The 18,685-nt window shown below is 40.4% G+C and overlaps 1 long non-coding RNA gene across 1 annotated transcript; it reads right to left on the minus strand.

Moving 5' to 3' along the window:
- Positions 1 to 2,005: 2,005 nt before the first annotated feature.
- LOC109366786 lies at positions 2,006 to 13,973 on the minus strand. Its single transcript, XR_004159255.1, has 3 exons — positions 13,843 to 13,973; positions 6,247 to 6,372; positions 2,006 to 3,948 (listed from the first exon to the last, which is right to left on the minus strand). It is a non-coding gene; the product is annotated as an uncharacterized LOC109366786 (long non-coding RNA).
- Positions 13,974 to 18,685: the final 4,712 nt, after the last annotated feature.

The following is an 18,685-nucleotide window of genomic DNA, read 5'->3' on the forward strand; positions in this document are numbered from 1 at the left end:
CCGAGGGCCAACTCAGCTCAGTTTGCGCACGGCCGCCTGGGCACACTGCTGGCTCATATGCAGCCGACCATCCGTCAGTACATCAAGATCCCTTTCCACCAGGCAGCTTTCCAGCCACTTTTCCCCAAGCCTGTAGGGTTGTTGTGACCAGAATGCAGGACCCGACACTTGGCCCTATTGAAATTCATGCAGTTAACGTTGGCCCATTGAACCAGTCTATTCGGGTCCTTCTGGAGATATGATTCTGTCCATTTTATAAACCAAAGTGCAAAGGATTCACAAGGCAATCAGAACAACACTTGAGGCTTTTAAAATGAGATTTGCAGAATGAAGGGTCTGGAAGGCAAGGTCTCTGCAGCGCAGCTGAGCTCTCTGGGTTCGTTCAGCACAGAGCAGAGGAGCTGAGGGGAGGCCTGATGGTGCCTGCAGCTCCTCACAGAGGCAGCTGCTCTGTGTGACAGCGACAGGGCCCACGGGAACGGCATGGAGCTGTGTCAGGGGAGGGGCAGCTGGGGGTTAGGGAAAGGGTCTGCACCAGAGGGCGGTGGGCATGGAGCAGGCTGCCCAGGGCAGTGGGCACCGATGACAGCTGATGGAGTTCTGGGAGTGTTTGAACAACACTCTCAGACATAGAGTTTGAATTTGAGGTGGTCCTGTGTGAAGCCAGCTGTTGAATTCGAGGATCCTTGTGGATCCATCCCAACTGAATATTCTACGATCCTCTGAAAGCATCAAAGGCGTATAAGCTGATCCTACAAACTACCACTCAGCCCACATCTAATCTGGGACTACTTTAGATTTTCTTCCTTGAAACTTCCTCAATCAACCACAATGATACTTCTGCCCAAACCCCTGATTTCTCACCTCCTCTTGAGCACACTTCTGGCTTTAACCCCAATACCAGTAGCTGAGTACTATGAGTACTGTGTATACATATACATAGGACTATGATTCTCAGCTCTAGTCCCTACTAATATTATTGCTTCAAATGCTTTGTAGAAAAGTGTTCATGTAAGAAGAACAAATTCATGGCTTCAATTTGACGCCCAGTGTGATCTCTTGTTTAGAATGTCATTGGTCCTTTTCATAGCAGACTTTTTCTCCTAATTGCACCATCTGCAAGATTTATCACCATCCACTCAGTCTGGCTGAAAGAAGAGAGTTTGCTGTTGGCAGGCAAAATTTTATACTGCAGAAAAACGGTCATTTTCTACAGTAAAGAACTTTGAAAGGATGTTATTTGTCATGTCAAATTTGTCACAAATGGCAGATTCTAGCTTTATTGTTCATTTCACTAGCTGTTGAGAGGCTACAGTAAAGAAATATTTTCCTATAGCTTTTCTGTAACCTTGGAATGAGTCATAATGCCTGGGAGTATAAATCTACTGAATTAGCAGAAAGAGAAATGCAAAAAGAAGTAATTGCAATATTAATTCATTACAATAATTTTGTAATAGGAATTCCAGGGCATTTTTAAGGAGCTACCAAATAGTAAATAAATGACATTTAGACCAGGCAAGTTAATAGACTCTATCAGAGGAGTCAAATTATGGAACACGATGCACCCTATTAGTGAACATCAACAATGAATTATTCTTTCATATACTTGTGAAGTAATAGATTTTATGTACATATTTTTCTCCACTTGGAAAAAAGGAAATAATTTACCTAAAGTCACAACAGCTCTGTAAAGGACAGTCAGGTCTCATGTTCCTGTTGGAGTTCTTTGTGAGCCTGGAGAACATTGTCACAGTGGATTCCATCTGGCTAATACATTCCGCTTGGATTTCCAAGAGGCATTCAGTAAAATTCCTGAATTCCAGGTAATTTTAATAGGGTAAAAAAAAAAGAAAAAAAAAAAGCCTTCTGCTGTGTTAAAAGGAAAGATTTCTGTATTGATTACTAACTCTTGAATGGTGTGTATACAGCAGAAGGTAAGAATAAACAAGCAGTTTTCGCCATGCAACAGAGTGCAAAAAGCATCTGGCTGGAGTCTGCTGCTCAGAAATATTTGAGAAAGGAGGTAGGCAGTGAAGTGAAAACCTTTCAAATGATAGTGCTACTCCTTTGGCAGGTACATAGTTTAACCTTGTACCACCTTGCCACAGGATACTGGGTTTCTACAGATTCACATGCTTTCATCCCTCATCTGCCAAAGGCCTTCGCACATCTGAACATTTCACGCAGTATAAGTCTAATGAGGCATTTTGTGTTAAGGAACTTCACTGCACTGCAAGGGTGGGCTTTGAGAAATAAAAACATTCTATAATAATTACAGGAACACGTCTCAAGCATTTCTCAGTTACTATGGTCCTTACAGACAGCAAGATGCTATCTGAACAAGCAGTAAAACCCCACTCCATGGCATCAGATTCGGAGAGCACCCCATTTTGCTTTATTCATGCTGCTTGATTCTCTGAACTGGATGCTGCTAAAGCTTATGATTGGAAAAGTGCTATGTTCCACCTTGTTCATAAGCATCCAGCCTTTAGGATTCTTTAGAATACTGCGAAACTAATCTCACTTAAATAATTTCTATCACATCCATTAAAAGCTAATACTGCTATATTTAGGCGACCTTATTGATGTGTGAAACACATAGAGAATAATTAAGTATGACCATGCAGGAATAAAAGTCACCAATTGCTTGGATCACAGAGAATATATATTTTTTAAAAATGTTAAATAGTTTAGTACTATCAAAATGGATGCAAGTGAGTCATCCGCACAGTAAGACTGCAAACAGTTGAATCGTGAGGGTATTTTTCTGTTCCCTTTTCCTTCTTGTGATAAGAACAGTGTATCATCATCTCTCATGTATTCTGCAAATTAAAGAAGTGTTTTTCACATCTGCCATTTAACCTCTCAGCATTCATTGCAGCACCAGGCTGTCTCTTGTATGTCTGTACAAGTTTCCAGCATATATAGAAGTGGCTTGGAAAGCTCATCCAGCTAAAACAGAAGTAGAAGGTAATGAGAAGTGAACATATTTCTTTAATCCACAAAATATTTTTGACAAAACATAAAGGATGGCAATAATTGTAAAGGAGTACATTTTTGAAGTGGTACCTATACACTTGAAAAGCACAGGGAGTAGTCTCACTGTGTTTCTAAAACAAGCAACTCATTTGACCTTAAAGTCATCCAGGGTTTCAGATCAGGTCTTCTGAGTGCTCACACTCCTACTTTCCCAAGGCTTAAAACCCACCCCCCCAGGGCAAGTGGAAAGAAAACAGTACATGCATTGCATGACAGGAAAGGGAAAAAAGCCACAGGTATGGGCTTCTTAGCATGAGTTCTTCAAGCATGAACCATCCATGGCTGCACTGGAGGACATCCTTTTTCTATCACATATCTCAGTGCCAGGTGCACTTGGTCAGTGGACTGTATATTAACCCTGTTATTTTTGGCAAAGGGGATTCTACAGAAGGAGAAAGGGAACAGCAGAGAAGAAATAACTAAGATTCAGGTATGCTTATGAATTGGAAGAGGGGATCTAAGTTTCCTAAGGTATGAAACATGAAGGCATTTTAAGCATCAATAACTAAGTCTATACTAACTCGAATGTAAAAGAAGAATCTTAGTTTTCTAGACAAACTGAGGCACAGGGAAATATGAAGAAATTTGGTCACATGAATGGAGAGTACAAAAGCAAAACTAAAGCAAATAGTACATAAATGTAAAATATTCCTTTCCCCAAAGCATTTCTGTACCCCACTGTATGGATGAAGAAAATGTTTCAAAAAAGAAATGAACTTAGAATAATTTATCTTTACTGCAAGAAGAGAAGGATATCAGAATGTGTTTATCTTTATGTCTTCTGGCACATTATCTGGTACGTTATGCCTTGACTCCTGAAGAAAAGGATTGCTAGTTGTCTCCCATAAGATATGATGTGTTCTTCTTTTCCACAGGTGGGTATGCTCAAGAAATTGTAAGGCACCTTGTCTAAATTTCAGGATAGAATAAATAGAGCTAATTATTATAAAATTTTAAATAATATTTAGATAATATACTTTACAACTTTTATGTAATTATTTATAATTTTAAAACGTACATAGTATAGGTATATATTTAGGTGGCTCTGAAATTAATGCTTTCTATTTATTTCCCTGGAAACTGCAACACACACAAAGAGCACAGTAATTATTTGATAGAGCAAATTTTCAGTTACAAAACACTATTTTTCAATGTAGTCACCACCATTTTCACCAGCAATGAATGAGAACCTGCATGTTCTGCTTGTAAAAATCTGCATGGCCGTCTGGAATGTGGCTTGTCTTTCATGTTGCTGTCATCCTTGCTGAAACATGCCACCCACTGCCTCGCAATGTTCACATTCACTGTTTGGTCTCCAGAAATGTTCAGCAAGCATCAATGAATAACGGGTGCAATTTTTCCTCATGGAGGAATTCAGTGACAGACTTTTGCTTAACACGCACTTCCATATCAGACACCATTGTGTCAGACTGCCCTTCTGCTGCCATCTGTCACACAGAAACAACATGTAACGGAATACTGGTGGGAAAGTTCAGCCTCTACTGCCACATCACCAACATCCACCTCTGTCATTGTGGGCTTGCAGAATAAAATAGGAGGCATTACTTTTGGAGCAGCCCTGGTATTTCAGTTACAGATAAGTAGAAGATAAAGTCATTTATTTTCTCAGTTCTTTTAATGTTGTTTGTTTTTTTTTTTTGTCCAAGAAACTTCACATCTGAGGTGTTCCTTTAGACTTTCCAGGTTATGAAAACAAAAGAGCACAACGCATTTTGAAAAATGTCATTGTGCATCAAAATATGTCTTTAGATACCCATATTGCCTATAAAAAACCTAGCATGATTTGATAGTGCAATGAACCATAAATATTCCTTCCATTCTGGAGCAAATCCCAGCAATTTCTGGCGACCCACTGGTATACACCTGACTTCTTTTCCTGGAGACAAAATGCTGCAATATTTGTACTTTCAAGTGACCCTTACTTACTCTACAATTCTGATTTGTCCCCATGTTCTTCTCACAGTTTTCCCGTTCAATCAAACCCTCCCAGCAGAATTTGTGTTTGCCTTACAGTAAGATGCCACATGCATCAGGGAGGACCTGTGGGGCAGGACAGTGGGGGCTCAAGATGCTTGTCTCTCCTGTCTAATAGTGAAGAGTTAATACAGAAGGGTCTTCCGCTTTACAAACACAGAAGTGTTTTCAATGTACAATGTTTCACTGAAACTTTTTCCTGGATAATTATAGCAGGATTGGTCCACAGCTTTTTCTTTACTGCTTTGGCTCTTTTTTAGTTTATCTTCATTTCAGTGTCTATGACACTGTGGGAGATGGTTATTTTGTGAAACATTTTTTTTTTTAAACAAGAGTAAACCATGCTTCCTGTATCCAATACAGAATTATGTGGCTTCTAGGTTAGAACTTGGCTGATTTACTTTAAAATTAATCAGATCCTGGCCTAAAGGATCTGATAAAGCTAATGCACCAGAGTTTAGCAAATTTCTTACCAAGAAATCTTCTGATTGCTCTACAACCTCTTTGAAATTAAATTCTGCATGCTCAGTTAGGGTATGACACATATTCTTAGTAGGAACCACATTTTCAAAATAAAAATAAACTAACATTTTATTGTAATGACTGCATCTTCAATTTTTCCTCTAGTAAACTGGTACAATGCTATATTGTCCAAAAATTGAAAGTGAATTACTGTTTTAGAAAGAGGAACATAAAGGTCAGAGCAAAGGTACCTATTTATAGCCTTGAGTAATAAATGCAGCTGAAGTCTAAAAAGAAGATGCATTATTTGGAGATCAGGGAGAAGTGTCTCTCAGTCCCATGGGTATTCAATTCTGTATTGAAAGCTGGAGTATCTGGGGCTCTTCAGCACCTCTTTACAGCCTACAGTATTTCCTCTTCTGTCACCATCCCTCTCTGCTGCAGTCTCATGTGCTTTGTGCTGATGGCAGTTATGAACAAGTGGGTGGCACTTGAACTTGTGGAAGGAGCACTCTTCTCTGGGAACGTGCTGCAGATGAAATGAAGCCTGCCTCTGGGATAAAAGAGTAATAAAAAAGGAAGAGATCCTCTAGCTTATCTCACAGAAAAAGCTAGCTCAGAGCAGTAGCTTGTTGGTGGAAGAAGGAAATGCTGAACTACCTGATGCTGTTGATGTTAACTCTATATGGAGAACAGGGATGAAAATGCTTACTTAAATCTCAACAGTATCTCTGCCAAAGTCAGGCTTACCAAAGCTTATATAACAGCTTTCTTTCTGTGCAATGATTTCTACTGCAATTCAGCTTGTTAATCCGAGTGCTGGAAACAGTATTCTCTCATTGTTCTGTATTTTTCTCCTCAGCTGACTGGATTTCTCTGAAAGCAAAGATAGAGGAGTGACCAAGGCATTTCTTCTTAAAAAAAAAAAGGTATTATAAGGGCAGGTAGCGTTATACTTACATTATATCTACAGTGCTAAATTACCAAAACTTTTTTAGTCTTAGCAGAAAAAGATTGTTGCTTCACATCTGTGCCTAGGAAGATCATGGAGCAGAATCCCGGAAAAGATGTTAAGGTATGTGCGAGATGTGAAGGTAATACAAGACAGCCAGCACAACTTCACCAAGGGCAGATCATGCCTGACTAATGTGGTGGCCTTCTGTGACAGAGTGACAGCGTCGATGGACAGAAGAAGTCATCTACCTGTATTTGTGCAAAGCCTTTGACATGATCTTGTACCATATCTTTATCTCTAAATTGTAGAGAAATGGATTTGAAGGCTGGACTGTTAGGTGAATAAAGATTTGGTTTTGTCATCATAGCCAGATAGTTGTCAGTGACTCTGTGTCCAGGTGGAGGCCAGTCATAAGTGATGTCCCCCAGGAGTCCATCTTAGGACAGGTGCTTTTCAACATCTTTATCAATGACACAGATTATGGGATTGAGAGTATCATCAGCAAGATGAGGGCTGTAGTTGACACAACAGAAGGGAGGGATGCCATCCAGAGGAATGTGGACACTCCGTTCAAGTTCACTCAAATGAGCACATGAGAAATTAATGAGGCTTAACAAGGTCAAGTGCAAGGTATTGCAGTTGGGTCGAGGCAATCCCAAATATGAGTAGAGACTGGGAGAAAAACTCCATCAGAACAGATCTGCAGAGAAGGACTTGTAGGTCCTGATGGGAAAAAAGCTGAATGTGAGCCAGCAGCATTCTCTTACAGCCTGTAAGGCCAACTGTATGCTGGGCAGCTTCAAAAGATGGTGGCCAGGAGGGAGGGGGAGGTGATTGTCCCCCTCTAATCTGCCCTCATGATGTCCTATCTGGAGTACTGTGTCCAAGCCTCCAGTACAAGAAAGATGTGGAGCTGTTGATGCAGATCTAGAGGAGGCCATGAAGATGATCAAAGGGCTAGAGCACCTTTTCTATGAAGATAGGTTGAAGGAGTTGGGCTTGTTTAGCTTGGAGAAGAGAAGACACCAAGGAGACCTCATTGCAGCCTTCCAGTACTTGGAGGGAGCTTATAAGCAGAAGCGGGACTGACTTTTTACATGGTCTGATAGTGATAGGGCAAGGGGAAATGACTTTAAACTAAACAAGGGCAAATTCAGCTTAGATGATATGAATTTTTTTACTCAAAGAGTGTTGAGGCACTGGCACAGGCTACCCAGAGAGGTTGTGGATTCCCCATTTCTAGAACTGTTCAAGACCAAGTTGGATGGGGCCCTGAGCATCCTGCCCATGGCAAGGGGATTGGAAGTAGATGGTCTTTAAGGTCATCTCTGACCTAAACCATTCTATGATTCTATGAGCTTTTTCAATTTGAAATGGATATAGTAAATTTTCAAAATTGTGGAGTATCCCATCCAACACTCAAAATAGAAACTCTCTTAGTCCCTGTTTATGATAAATTCTCATTTGGAAGTTTCAGCTAATATTAATACTAATAAAAATACTAACTTAAAATATAAAATTGTTAAAATTGGAAATGTCTTGAAACAATGAACAAATTAAAAAGTTGATGATTTTCAGTACACACTAATGTGTGATTTTGACTTTCTGCTGTCTGAATGATAAAAAATTTGTAAAGGTTTTGCCACACAGGGAATGCTAGCACTTCCTTAATTCTCTTTATAAACAGTAAGCAATTGCAATTAATACTTGCAATTAATTGATTAATTTGCAATTAATTAGTTAAACAGTTGCAATTAATATTTGAATGAAAAGTTCAGCACTGCTCAATGTTCCTTCTACTTCTCTGTGTTTCTCTCATTTGTTTTTCAAAAAGGAAAAAAAATGAATCCTGAGTGCATGTTGACAAACAGGAGACAAGGGCTTGGCAGTCCTCTGCAAAACTAAGAGAGTAAACTATTAATAACCTACCTGGAGCATTTGTCTTTATATTTAGTTCGTCTCTATCCGCAGACAGGGCTGCTTCTAATGTGGTGTTTTCCTTGGAGCTGGAAGGATTACCACTAGGCCATCTGTTCAGTCGGTTAGAAAAAATGTGATTGACAGGTACCACTGACCTAAAACAAGACATCTCCTTTTGGTACTGTCTGCGGAGTACAATTGTGTAGTGAATTGCTTCTTCCTGTGTGATAGAATGTGCTTCATGGTTGTTACAACCCATTTCTCTGACAGATATTTAACCACTATACACCCTTCTTCCTCCTTTTCAACTTGCTAAAACCCACAGAGCAGTAAATCTAATCTCTAAGCTGGTGCAGTGCTCAGGGGATGAGGCATTGCAGATATCTGAGGGCAGATAATCCTGTTTGTCTCCAGAATGTTGGGGACCTCAGGAAGAGCTGGCAAGCTGTGAGAGGCCCTGACATTTGCCCGCTGGTGTAAGGACGAGCCATCTCTATGTTGTTGTCATTCAGCCCAATGTCTGGGATTTGGTTTTGTTTCATCGTTAAATAAAATCGGTGCTTTTCCAAGAAAGGTCACTGCAAGATTGAATTCGAGAAGAGCATTTTATTTCTCAATGTGGAGGCAACTTCTGCTCTACTTCAGGACTCACAGCTACCATGCAGACAACTGTCAAGCAAAGGATGCCCTCCAAAATGAAAATGAAGAGGATATTAAAACAGTACAACAGCTTTTCAAGGTAAGATATTTTCAAAGGTTGCATCCAAAGGAGGAAGACAAAGGTGGTAAAAAGGCTGGGAGGCAAGTCTTGTGAGGAGAGGACAAGGACACTTGGGTCACCTAGCAAGCACAAAGCTGCACCAGGGGAGAATCAGACTGGGCACTAGGGCACTTTATCATCAGGGTGGCCATACACTGCTACAGGCTTCCTAGACAGGTGGTTGGTGCTCCATACTTGTCACTGTTGGGAAGGCAGGTATGGCCTTCAAAAACACACTTTACCTTTTTGTTAGCCCTGAGGTGGTCAAGCAGTTGGACTCAATGATCTTTGTAGGTTCCTTGCAATGGAACTATTCTAATTCAGAGATAAAATTCAGGGTTTCTGAATGTCCTGGACAATGGGGTAAATGCTCTATCTGGACAGAAGCTAAAAGAAACTGTAAATGTCATATATAACAGCTGTAGAGTATTTGTCACCAAGACATCAGTAGCTTTCTTCTGTTCAAAAGCCCCACCCTCTATCCCTCTGTTCCTCAGCATATTATAACCACAAGGACAAAGAAGCTGATGATCCGTCTTCCCTTTAAGTCTGCTTTCAAACAACAAATTAAATGCATCCATAAAAATGATTCATACCTCATGGAGTACCTTATCTGTGGTAAAAGGGTGAGGGAAAACATGCACTTTCATGGCATTTAGGTGCTGAGGAGATCTGCATTTTTACTGATGCTACCTCAGATGTTTTTAATGATCGTAAACAAAGGAAGGTATCTCAAAGAAATCAAATAGTTTAGTACTAAAATCTACTAGAATGTTAGAGAAAAGTCTCTCTAATGAACAGATAAAATATTTTCTTAATTAAAAACAACTGTTATTTATCCTCTAGATTTTGTCAAAAGCCTCAAAGCTGTCTGAGGGCTGAACCAACATAATCTATGGTGAATAGCATGCTGCTGTGTACTCAAGCAGAGCAAGGGAGGCAGATGTAAGAAACTATCTTATTAAAACTTTGATGCAGAAGTAATACACCCTGGTTCATGGTAGGGAAGAAAATGAAACAGAAAACTCAGACAGTTTTGAAATAACATAGTTGGTTGGTTTTTTTCTCAGATTAATTTAGCACCAGAGTGGAGAGAAACTAAGGTAACCAGTCAAAAGAGTAGATCTCTTTGGTGAAAGGCAAGAAGGGACAAGAAGCCATTCCCTAGGATTCTTCAAGATAGAGCAAGAACTGGCCTCCTTAGCCAACACGTCTGTTTCCTGGAGGCCATTTCACTTGAATTATACACAGGAATCTTATATTCTGATGAGAATACTCATCAAAATCCTAAGTGATAGTGCTTTTACCAAGAGGAAATATTCAGCCAGCTTTGCCACTGTCAGTTACCCATTCCTGCTCATCAACAAAGTACTTTTAAAATTTCATGTCATTCTGCCTAGTTATCTGTCTATTTAGCCTGGTGACTTCTTGGCTTTCTTGAAGGGAATGGGAGTTCTGTCGCAGACACAACTACTTCTTAGTGTAACCCTTAGTAGTCACTGCTTCTGAACCCTACATTCTCCACAGCTCATGTCCCCATTCAGGTCTTGTTTTACTGCCCTATTATTCACTGTGGGTGAACTGTTCCTTTCAGTTTGTCTCTTACATGAAATTGTAGTTTGTTGATGCATCTTTGAGACTAGAGTGGGTAGGATGGAGTCAGGGACCTAACAGAGTAGAACATATTTCACTGCTCTGCAAAAGAGTTTACAGATGGACTTAAATGACACTGCAAGGCTTAGGGTTGTTTATTGTCCATGGTTCTTTAAACACCACTGCTGCCAGCTTCCCTTCTCCCACTGGCTACCTGTCACATTTACTTTGCTTTGTGTTTATGTTGCTAAATGCTGCAGCTCCACCAGCATGGATCTCATCTCTGGAAGTAGGGACAGCCTGGGAACTGCTCTCTAACTGCTTCGTGAGCTTAGCTGTGGTGACCTGTCTTGTATGAGACTGCATGTGTAGGGAGAACGTGCCTATACAACTTCATAAATCATAGCAGCAAATGATTTAGTCTCCATATGCAACCTGAACACTGCTACTAGTAGTTACCAAGTGTCCAAAGGACTGTTAGTGGTAGAAATAACAAAACATACCTGTCTAAGAATGTGTACAGCCCTAATACTGAGAAAATAGAATAAATTGCAAGACTTACTTCATGTAGGAAAGCAATACTTTCCTTTTTTACTGGTAGGGAACCAAGGCAGAAATGGTTGGCAAGATTTCCCAGGTCTTAGGAAATGAAATTTGTAAAGCTGAAGACCAGTTTATCACTTACACTCCCAGAATAGACAAGATGATATTAAAACTTTTTTCACGGTGACATTGAAGTCAGCAGAAAGTTCAGATTCTATCTGGTTAAGTATTTCTATATGTGACACTGATCACTGTGGGCAAACTATGTCATTAGACCCATATATTTGCTTGACTGACAGGGACTCTGATCGGAGTGATTCCACAGAACTCATTAATTCTGATGTTCCCTTCAGCTTTAGATGAGGTTTTGAATGTGATGCCTCTGAATGTGAGCAGTAGCTGCTTATTATGCCTTCTAATTCAACATGGCAAAATGTTGAAACATTAAATAAATTGGACTAAAAAAAGAATCTTTTAACAAAACACTTGGATTAGATTTATTTTTTCCTGAATGTGCTTTCAAAGAGAAACTGAATTACAAGGTGAATATTTTTGAAAAATGGCAGGTAGAGTTGAGCCCTTTTAAATTCTCTTCGTGATATTTAAATTAGTTCAGTTAGTTATTTCTAAACTTCATTTGCATTGTTGAAAGTACCTTTCCCTCTGACATGGTTTATCTTGTTTTGTAAAAGCGTTAAAAAGCAAAAGCAAATAAACTATTTTACCAGACTCAGCACAAAGATGCAAAGAGTCACTTTACCCAAAGCTATCATAGGTACATTCTAATGTGCCCCCAGTGTACTTAAACAACAGCCCAGAAACACTACTGAGCAGGAATATAATGAGAGGGTACAAATAGGTCACAGTATTTTTCTAATGGTAACATTTGTCTAAAGTCCTATTAAACACATCTCAACGCCATCACTTCCTCAGAAGAGAATGAGGCTGTTCTCCGCAGAGATGCCGCATTTTCATCTGTGCCCAGGTTACATCTGAATAGGATCTTTTCACTTACATAGTGTAATTATTTTTTTTAAGCACATAGGCCACAGATTCAATTAATTTTACAAAAATGATATGCCTATGGACAACATGTGACTGAAGAAGTACAAACAGGATGGCAGTGTCAGTTGTCTGAGGGTACTAATAAGCCTAAGTGTCCCTGACCAACCTCACCTTGGGCTTCCACCCACACCCATGGGCCCAGCTGTTCTATTTAAGATCAACCCTGGGTGCTTATTCCTTGCTTGAGCTGCGTAGGAGGAGCACTCGTCTCTGGCAAAGCTTCAGTCATGTTTAATGTGGTAATGGAGTCACCTGATTGAGACCATAACCCCTGGAATAACTTCCTGTCTTGACCTTTGTTGTCCTGTGACAGTTTAGGTTTGCTAGGTGATTGAGGGACCCGGTATTAACCCTGACCAGGGGATTGAATTCCATCCTGCCATGTATTATGATGTTGCTTTATGGTCTGGATTCTTGGTTGGACCTGGCCACCATATCCATGTCTGTCCTGTTTGCCTTGCCCAGGTACTGTGGCATGGGCTGTGGCAGGGGAGGTACTTGTCCTGCTGGCTTCAGGATCTCCTTGGCTTCAAGCTAAACTTTCCAAGGGAGCAACCCTCTTGCTCTTGCAGCTCCCTGACAAACAAAATCTTTTCCAGCCTCTCTGAGGTTATCTTAGCTGTAATACCTCTCTATCTGCTGTTCCCTAAGTCTAGAACAGAGAAATGAAGGAAGGTGAAGAAAAACATTTTGGTAAATAAGGCATGTGCCAAGGAAAGGCAGAGAGCAGCTCTCAAGCCTCTCCAAACATCCACCTGTAGGCTGAAGCCTTATGAACACCCAGGTGGCACCTTGATTACAGTACTTTTGTCCTTCTACTTCCCAAGTCTCACCAGTCTGAATCACAGAATCACAGAATGGACAGGGTTGGAAGGGACCTCAAGGATCATGAAGCTCCGCCCCCCTCCGCCACATGCAGGACCACCAACCTCCCCATTTAATACCAGACCAGGCTGCCCAGGGCCCCATCCAACCTGGCCTTGAACACCTCCAGGGACGGGGCATCCACAACCTCTCTGGGCAGCCTGTTCCAGCACCTCACCACTCTTACAGTAAAGAATTTAAGCTGTGCGTAGTAACGAACTTAAGAACTGAGTTGTGTGCAAGACAAGGCTGAAACTGAAAAGGACATAAACACATTGGAGCAGCATCCGTTGGGTTTGGAGATGTCAGATATTACTCCATGAACTGCACATAATGTGGAAATTGCTCATGACCATGCATAGCTCATCTAGATTAGTCAGCAGTTGGTATGAATCATAATTTGTTTGATGGAATAGGGATCCATTCACAACTCCAGAAAGGTCAGAAGTCAAAAAAACCTACTATTTGTGAAAGACAGCATGCCATTTTCATGATTGCACTTCTGTAAAACACTCTAGTGTTTCTAGTTTTTAGTCTCCAGGTGATAAGTGCTGTATTAATTACTGTTAACAGTCCTGCTGAAGTCAGATATTGTCATGTCTTTCATAAGAGTAGCATGAGCCCTAATATCAGTAAATAGACTTACCTTCTTTAGTCAATATAATCTCTGCTGAGCAGATTTTCATTGCAACATTGCTTATTTGGTGAAGTCAGTTTTCCACACTTCGTCACGGCAGTGCTTGTATGTCATAAAGCTTGTGATTGCATCACAAGATGTTAGAAGCAAGCTGAAGAGTAATTTATACCAAGAAGAAATTATTGCTGCCCTTTTGAACAAGCATTTTGTCTAGTTAAATAGTCTGAAATACAGTTTAATCGTCACATTTTATTTAATTCTTATGTTTGAGATGAGCAGGGGGTGCTAACTATATGTCTGTGGATTGTATCACTTGGCAGCTAACACTCTTCATCTTTGCCAAAACAGTTACTTTTACATAGCAGCTGTAAAATTTGAGACATGTTTGGTGCTCTGTTTTATTCATGAGCAGCATTGCTTCAACTGGAGCCAGATTTCTGGGAGGGAAATAGGAGTATTAGAGAGTGCTGACACCACCAAATTATGATTATCTAGTCTTACTGACAACTTATTGGATGATACACTATTCTTTTAGGGGGAAAAAGGGCTATTTTGCTGGCTAGCAATAGGTAAGATAATGAGGTAAAATAATATGCCATTGTCTGTGCTGTTTAATTTTGTTTTCTTGACATGTATCTCTTATAAGAAGGGTTTATCATGTCCCTGATGTGTTTTTACTAAGAAAATGCTACTTCTACATAATTTTAGACTATCAGTCCTTCTGAGATCTGCACTATCTATCAAAATATTGGGATCCATCTCTTAAGCAGATCTGTTACGAAGATTAAGATCCCCCCAGCCTCCTGATCCTATAGAGAAGTCAGACAGAAACTGGCCATGTTTTCTATCATTTGCAAGAGAATTCCTCCAAGGAAAAGCTTGCATTAATTGCCACTTTCAAAAAGAACTCTGAGAATATTTCAGCATTACTCACTCCCAATTCTATAGCAGTTATTAGGGTCAGTCATGCTGTGAAAAAGTCTGTAGTGGTCATTTGGAGGGTGAGAGTTCTGTCTTTCAGCACATTTATCTGAGGTGGGAGTTATTCTAGCTTAACTCGCACTGTGACAAAGACATTTTTCTTTGAAGGTCAGGTAAAGCTCCTACAGTTTTCTGTATTGAGTGAGGGAACTAAAACTAATAACTGGAAATCAAAAAGTACAGGACTGATATGCTGCTGCATGTAAGTGCATTGGTGTCCCCTAAAGCGCATAGTTTCAGGTTAAGAACTTGCTATCTCACTAATAGATGAGCAGAACTGGATATATAGGAACTGGATTCAAAAAGCATACTTCTGGAGAGGTGGCCATCAGCAGAAATACCAAATAATGTTAGAGATGGGCATCTCCTTTCATTTGTGAATTGCAGACTCAGACACTGTCCTGAAATTAGGCCTGAGACAGGACAGAGGATTGCTTTCTCATTTGATAGCTCACCACTTACTGCTGTTCCCAAATTACGGGCAGTCCCACTTGAAAACCTTTCTCTGACGTGACTTTACCTAGTAGATATGTGAGATTCACTTGTCCTTCTTAATAGGTACTCGATGAGCCTGAACCAAAATCCATAGGGAATTCCAGGGCAGCCAGAGTGGAAAGTCATCCCTCTCCCCTCCACATTTAGCCACATCCAAATCAGGGAGGGCCCTTCTGGAAGCAGAGGCTGATGTAGGCCACCTCCTGCAGCCAGGCCACCAGCCTGGGAGATCAGAACTCAAAGTGAAATTCACAGTGAAAAAAGATGCACCACAAACACTTCTTCCTGTATTTGGGAGTTCCTTCTGTCCCCAGGAACAGCTCCTTGCTCAGTGCTTTGGAGTTTTCTGGATGGCATGCTTGGATGCCTGTGTACAGGGAGGGAGCCTGGCTCAGACCTATAGGTCCTTCTGAGAGCTGTGCTACAAACAGTGTACTCTGAAACACTCAGCATATAACACTCAGCTTGTGAAACAAAGAGCTTCTCACAAGGTCCTTTTAAACTGTTCTGTAATTACTAAATCTAATTGGCATAATCATTGTTTTTTACTTTATAAAAGATTTTTCTTTGGCATCGATAAACACTGCTCAGAGAATAGATATTTATTGTTCAGCTCTCTCTGTGAGCCAGCAATAGCTGTGCTGACAAAAATCAGAGGACACTCTTTTGTAAAAGTTGTCAAAATAATAATGTATTACACATTAATGGGTGGACTGCTTGCATATTAATGATGCAAGTTTTCTAGTCTTCAGGGATAATTTGTACTAATTAGCAATTTTGTGTTTTTCCAGTTTAGTGATTTACATATTTTACCTGTGAAATAACACTAAAATTCCTTTTTTAGCTATGCACCTTCAACGTGGAAAATGCCAAAGCCTGAGTTGGTTGGATATTGCTGTCAGAGGAAGAATTCAGTGGTCACAAAAGCTAAACTATTACAATACTTCTAGAATGTTATCAGCAAAGCAATCCTAGACTGGCCTGAATTACAGAGTTTGTTTTCATTAAAACATTACAACCTTCTTTAAGTGGAATAAAATACTACACTGACTAATATCTTACCTGCTTAGCTGAATGTTAATCAATCAATTCATGGTATGGGTAACTTGTAGTTAAAAATATACTCAGGATCTCTTTCTACCAGCAGGAATCAACAGTTTAGCTAAAGGATACAGAGGAAAAACAGCAGCTCTTTCTCTCTGGAAAATCTCGGAAGTAGTTTCTTCAAAAGGCAGGTAGTTCAGCATCTGTGAGGTAGGAGAAACTAATATTCACTCCGTGGTGTGTATCTCCACACCCAGATGGATGAAAATAAATGATTCCCAACTAAAAATAAAAAGTTCAATAACACAGAATAAATAAGAGAAATGGTGGTGGGTTGGGGGTTTTTGAGTTCAGAGTTCTCAGTGATTTCTGCGTGTCAGAGGAACCCCTACGGGCCAGAATAAATTGAGCCTGGGTCACAGGTGTCAGCCAATCCACCTTAATTGACACACCCTTCCAGTGCACAGGTGCAGTAGTGCCAAGAGCAGTTCTAGGTGAGCTTGATAATATCACCGGACCCTTGATTCTAGGCTCAGCTCTCCTCAAACCCTTCCTCATATGGGTTTCTCTCACCTGCTCTTTAAAACCTCGCTAACACAGACCCTACAGTCTAGGCAGCCTGCTCCATTGCTTCATGCTCCTACCATTAAAAACCCATTTTTAACCTAGAGATCCCTGTCTGCAAGTTAAATCCATTATTAGTTACTGTATGTGCAGTGAGAAGGAAGAGGAATTTATTCTGTCCCCATCTGGACACAGCACACGCTGCCTGATATGTTTGCCACAACAAGGGAGGCAAAGACACAAAATTCATGAATCACAAACATGCTTTTTCACAGTAGTTTCTTTCCACAAAAAAAAAAAAAAAGACTAAGATAAATGTTTCTTCCAATCTGTTCAAAGCTTACCCAGTCCTAAGTTTTCTGACCCCTTTCCTGCAAAAGCAGGGTAGCTCTATGCTCATATTTAGTTACATCTCTTTATAAATCACCTTTTGTCTAGCCAAAAGCAAGATGTAAATGGAAATGAATAAATCCTATCATAAACACCTTAATTTTAAAGCCCATCTCCATGTTGCTTGGGGTTCCCTTGCCAAGCCAGAATATGCAGGGAAGAGCCCATCACACTTCTCTCAGAGTCCACACAGAGAACTGGAGCACTGTGTTATACCATATAGGGAACTGTGTGCTTCATCACAAGCATAACAATTTAACTCTGAGGCAGGCAGAATGTTGTTTTTTTTTCTAGTAGTTACATCCAAAAAATGTGCTGAAAGCTGCCACCTGTGAAATGGAAAGGATCTGTGAACATGTGCAGTGGTGGAGCCTAACTCCTGGTGGGTCTGTGCTTCTGTACTGACTGATTGTGATTTCCCATGGCCGACCCCTGCACCCGCACTGATTCCAAAGAAATATTTGGGCACTTCGATTTTGAGGTCTTGGGGCTCAATAAGGGCAAAGACATCTCTGGCTGATTCTTTCAACTTACCTGTTTCCTTTGGGGGTTATCAGGATAACTAGAGCAAAACCCATGGATCAGCCTTGGAGATAAGATAAAGTATTTGTTCTCTAACTGAAGCATTTATTATGAAAAGAAGAGGGTTATATTATTTTAAAGTATCCAATTTCTTGAAATGCAGTGCTTAATTTTGAAATAAAAAGCGTAGTCTCATTTGATGACCAAAAATGTTGGTTTAAGCACAGTTTTGGGAATGTCTTTGGGGAAAGGAATATCCTTTCAGGGACTCCTTACCAATCCTGGAGTTGAGAATCACAAATAAGCTCTGACACCCACACTCCTTGCAGCTTCTGGTACTTGGAACTTGTATTCAAATTCACACAAGTGGTGCTAAACAAGAGCAGTAAAAAGTGTTTCTGCATTTTCATCCAGATCATCTGGATGGTTTGGCATGGAATAGCAGGCTGGCTCTCTGTCAAAGACTGATAAATTGAGTCAGAGCCTTAAATGACAAGGACATTTCTTCAAACTAGAATTACTTGCTGTTCACTGAAATATCTGATTCTGAAGGATGATTGCTGTTCTTATGGCAGACCAGCCTTCCTTTCTGCACTGCCCATTGTGTTGGTACAGGCCCTGTGCAGATGAATGCATATGCTTCATTTGAGTAACGGAAGAGCATCTGCTTGAATGATTTACCTGATCAAGAGCAGCATGCACAGACTGCAAAATTGTTTCAGACTCATAGAAACCTGTGCTCTCTTGAGTATCAGACTGTGTGGTGAGGAGGCACCCTTTAAGCAGAAGGAAAGGCCAAGCTCCAGTGGATTTCTACCAGCCTTTTCAAATCATTAGGAGAAATAACATGAAGTTG

This window comes from Meleagris gallopavo, chromosome 3 (assembly GCF_000146605.3).
Source record: "Meleagris gallopavo isolate NT-WF06-2002-E0010 breed Aviagen turkey brand Nicholas breeding stock chromosome 3, Turkey_5.1, whole genome shotgun sequence".
In the NCBI taxonomy this organism is placed as follows: domain Eukaryota; kingdom Metazoa; phylum Chordata; class Aves; order Galliformes; family Phasianidae; genus Meleagris; species Meleagris gallopavo.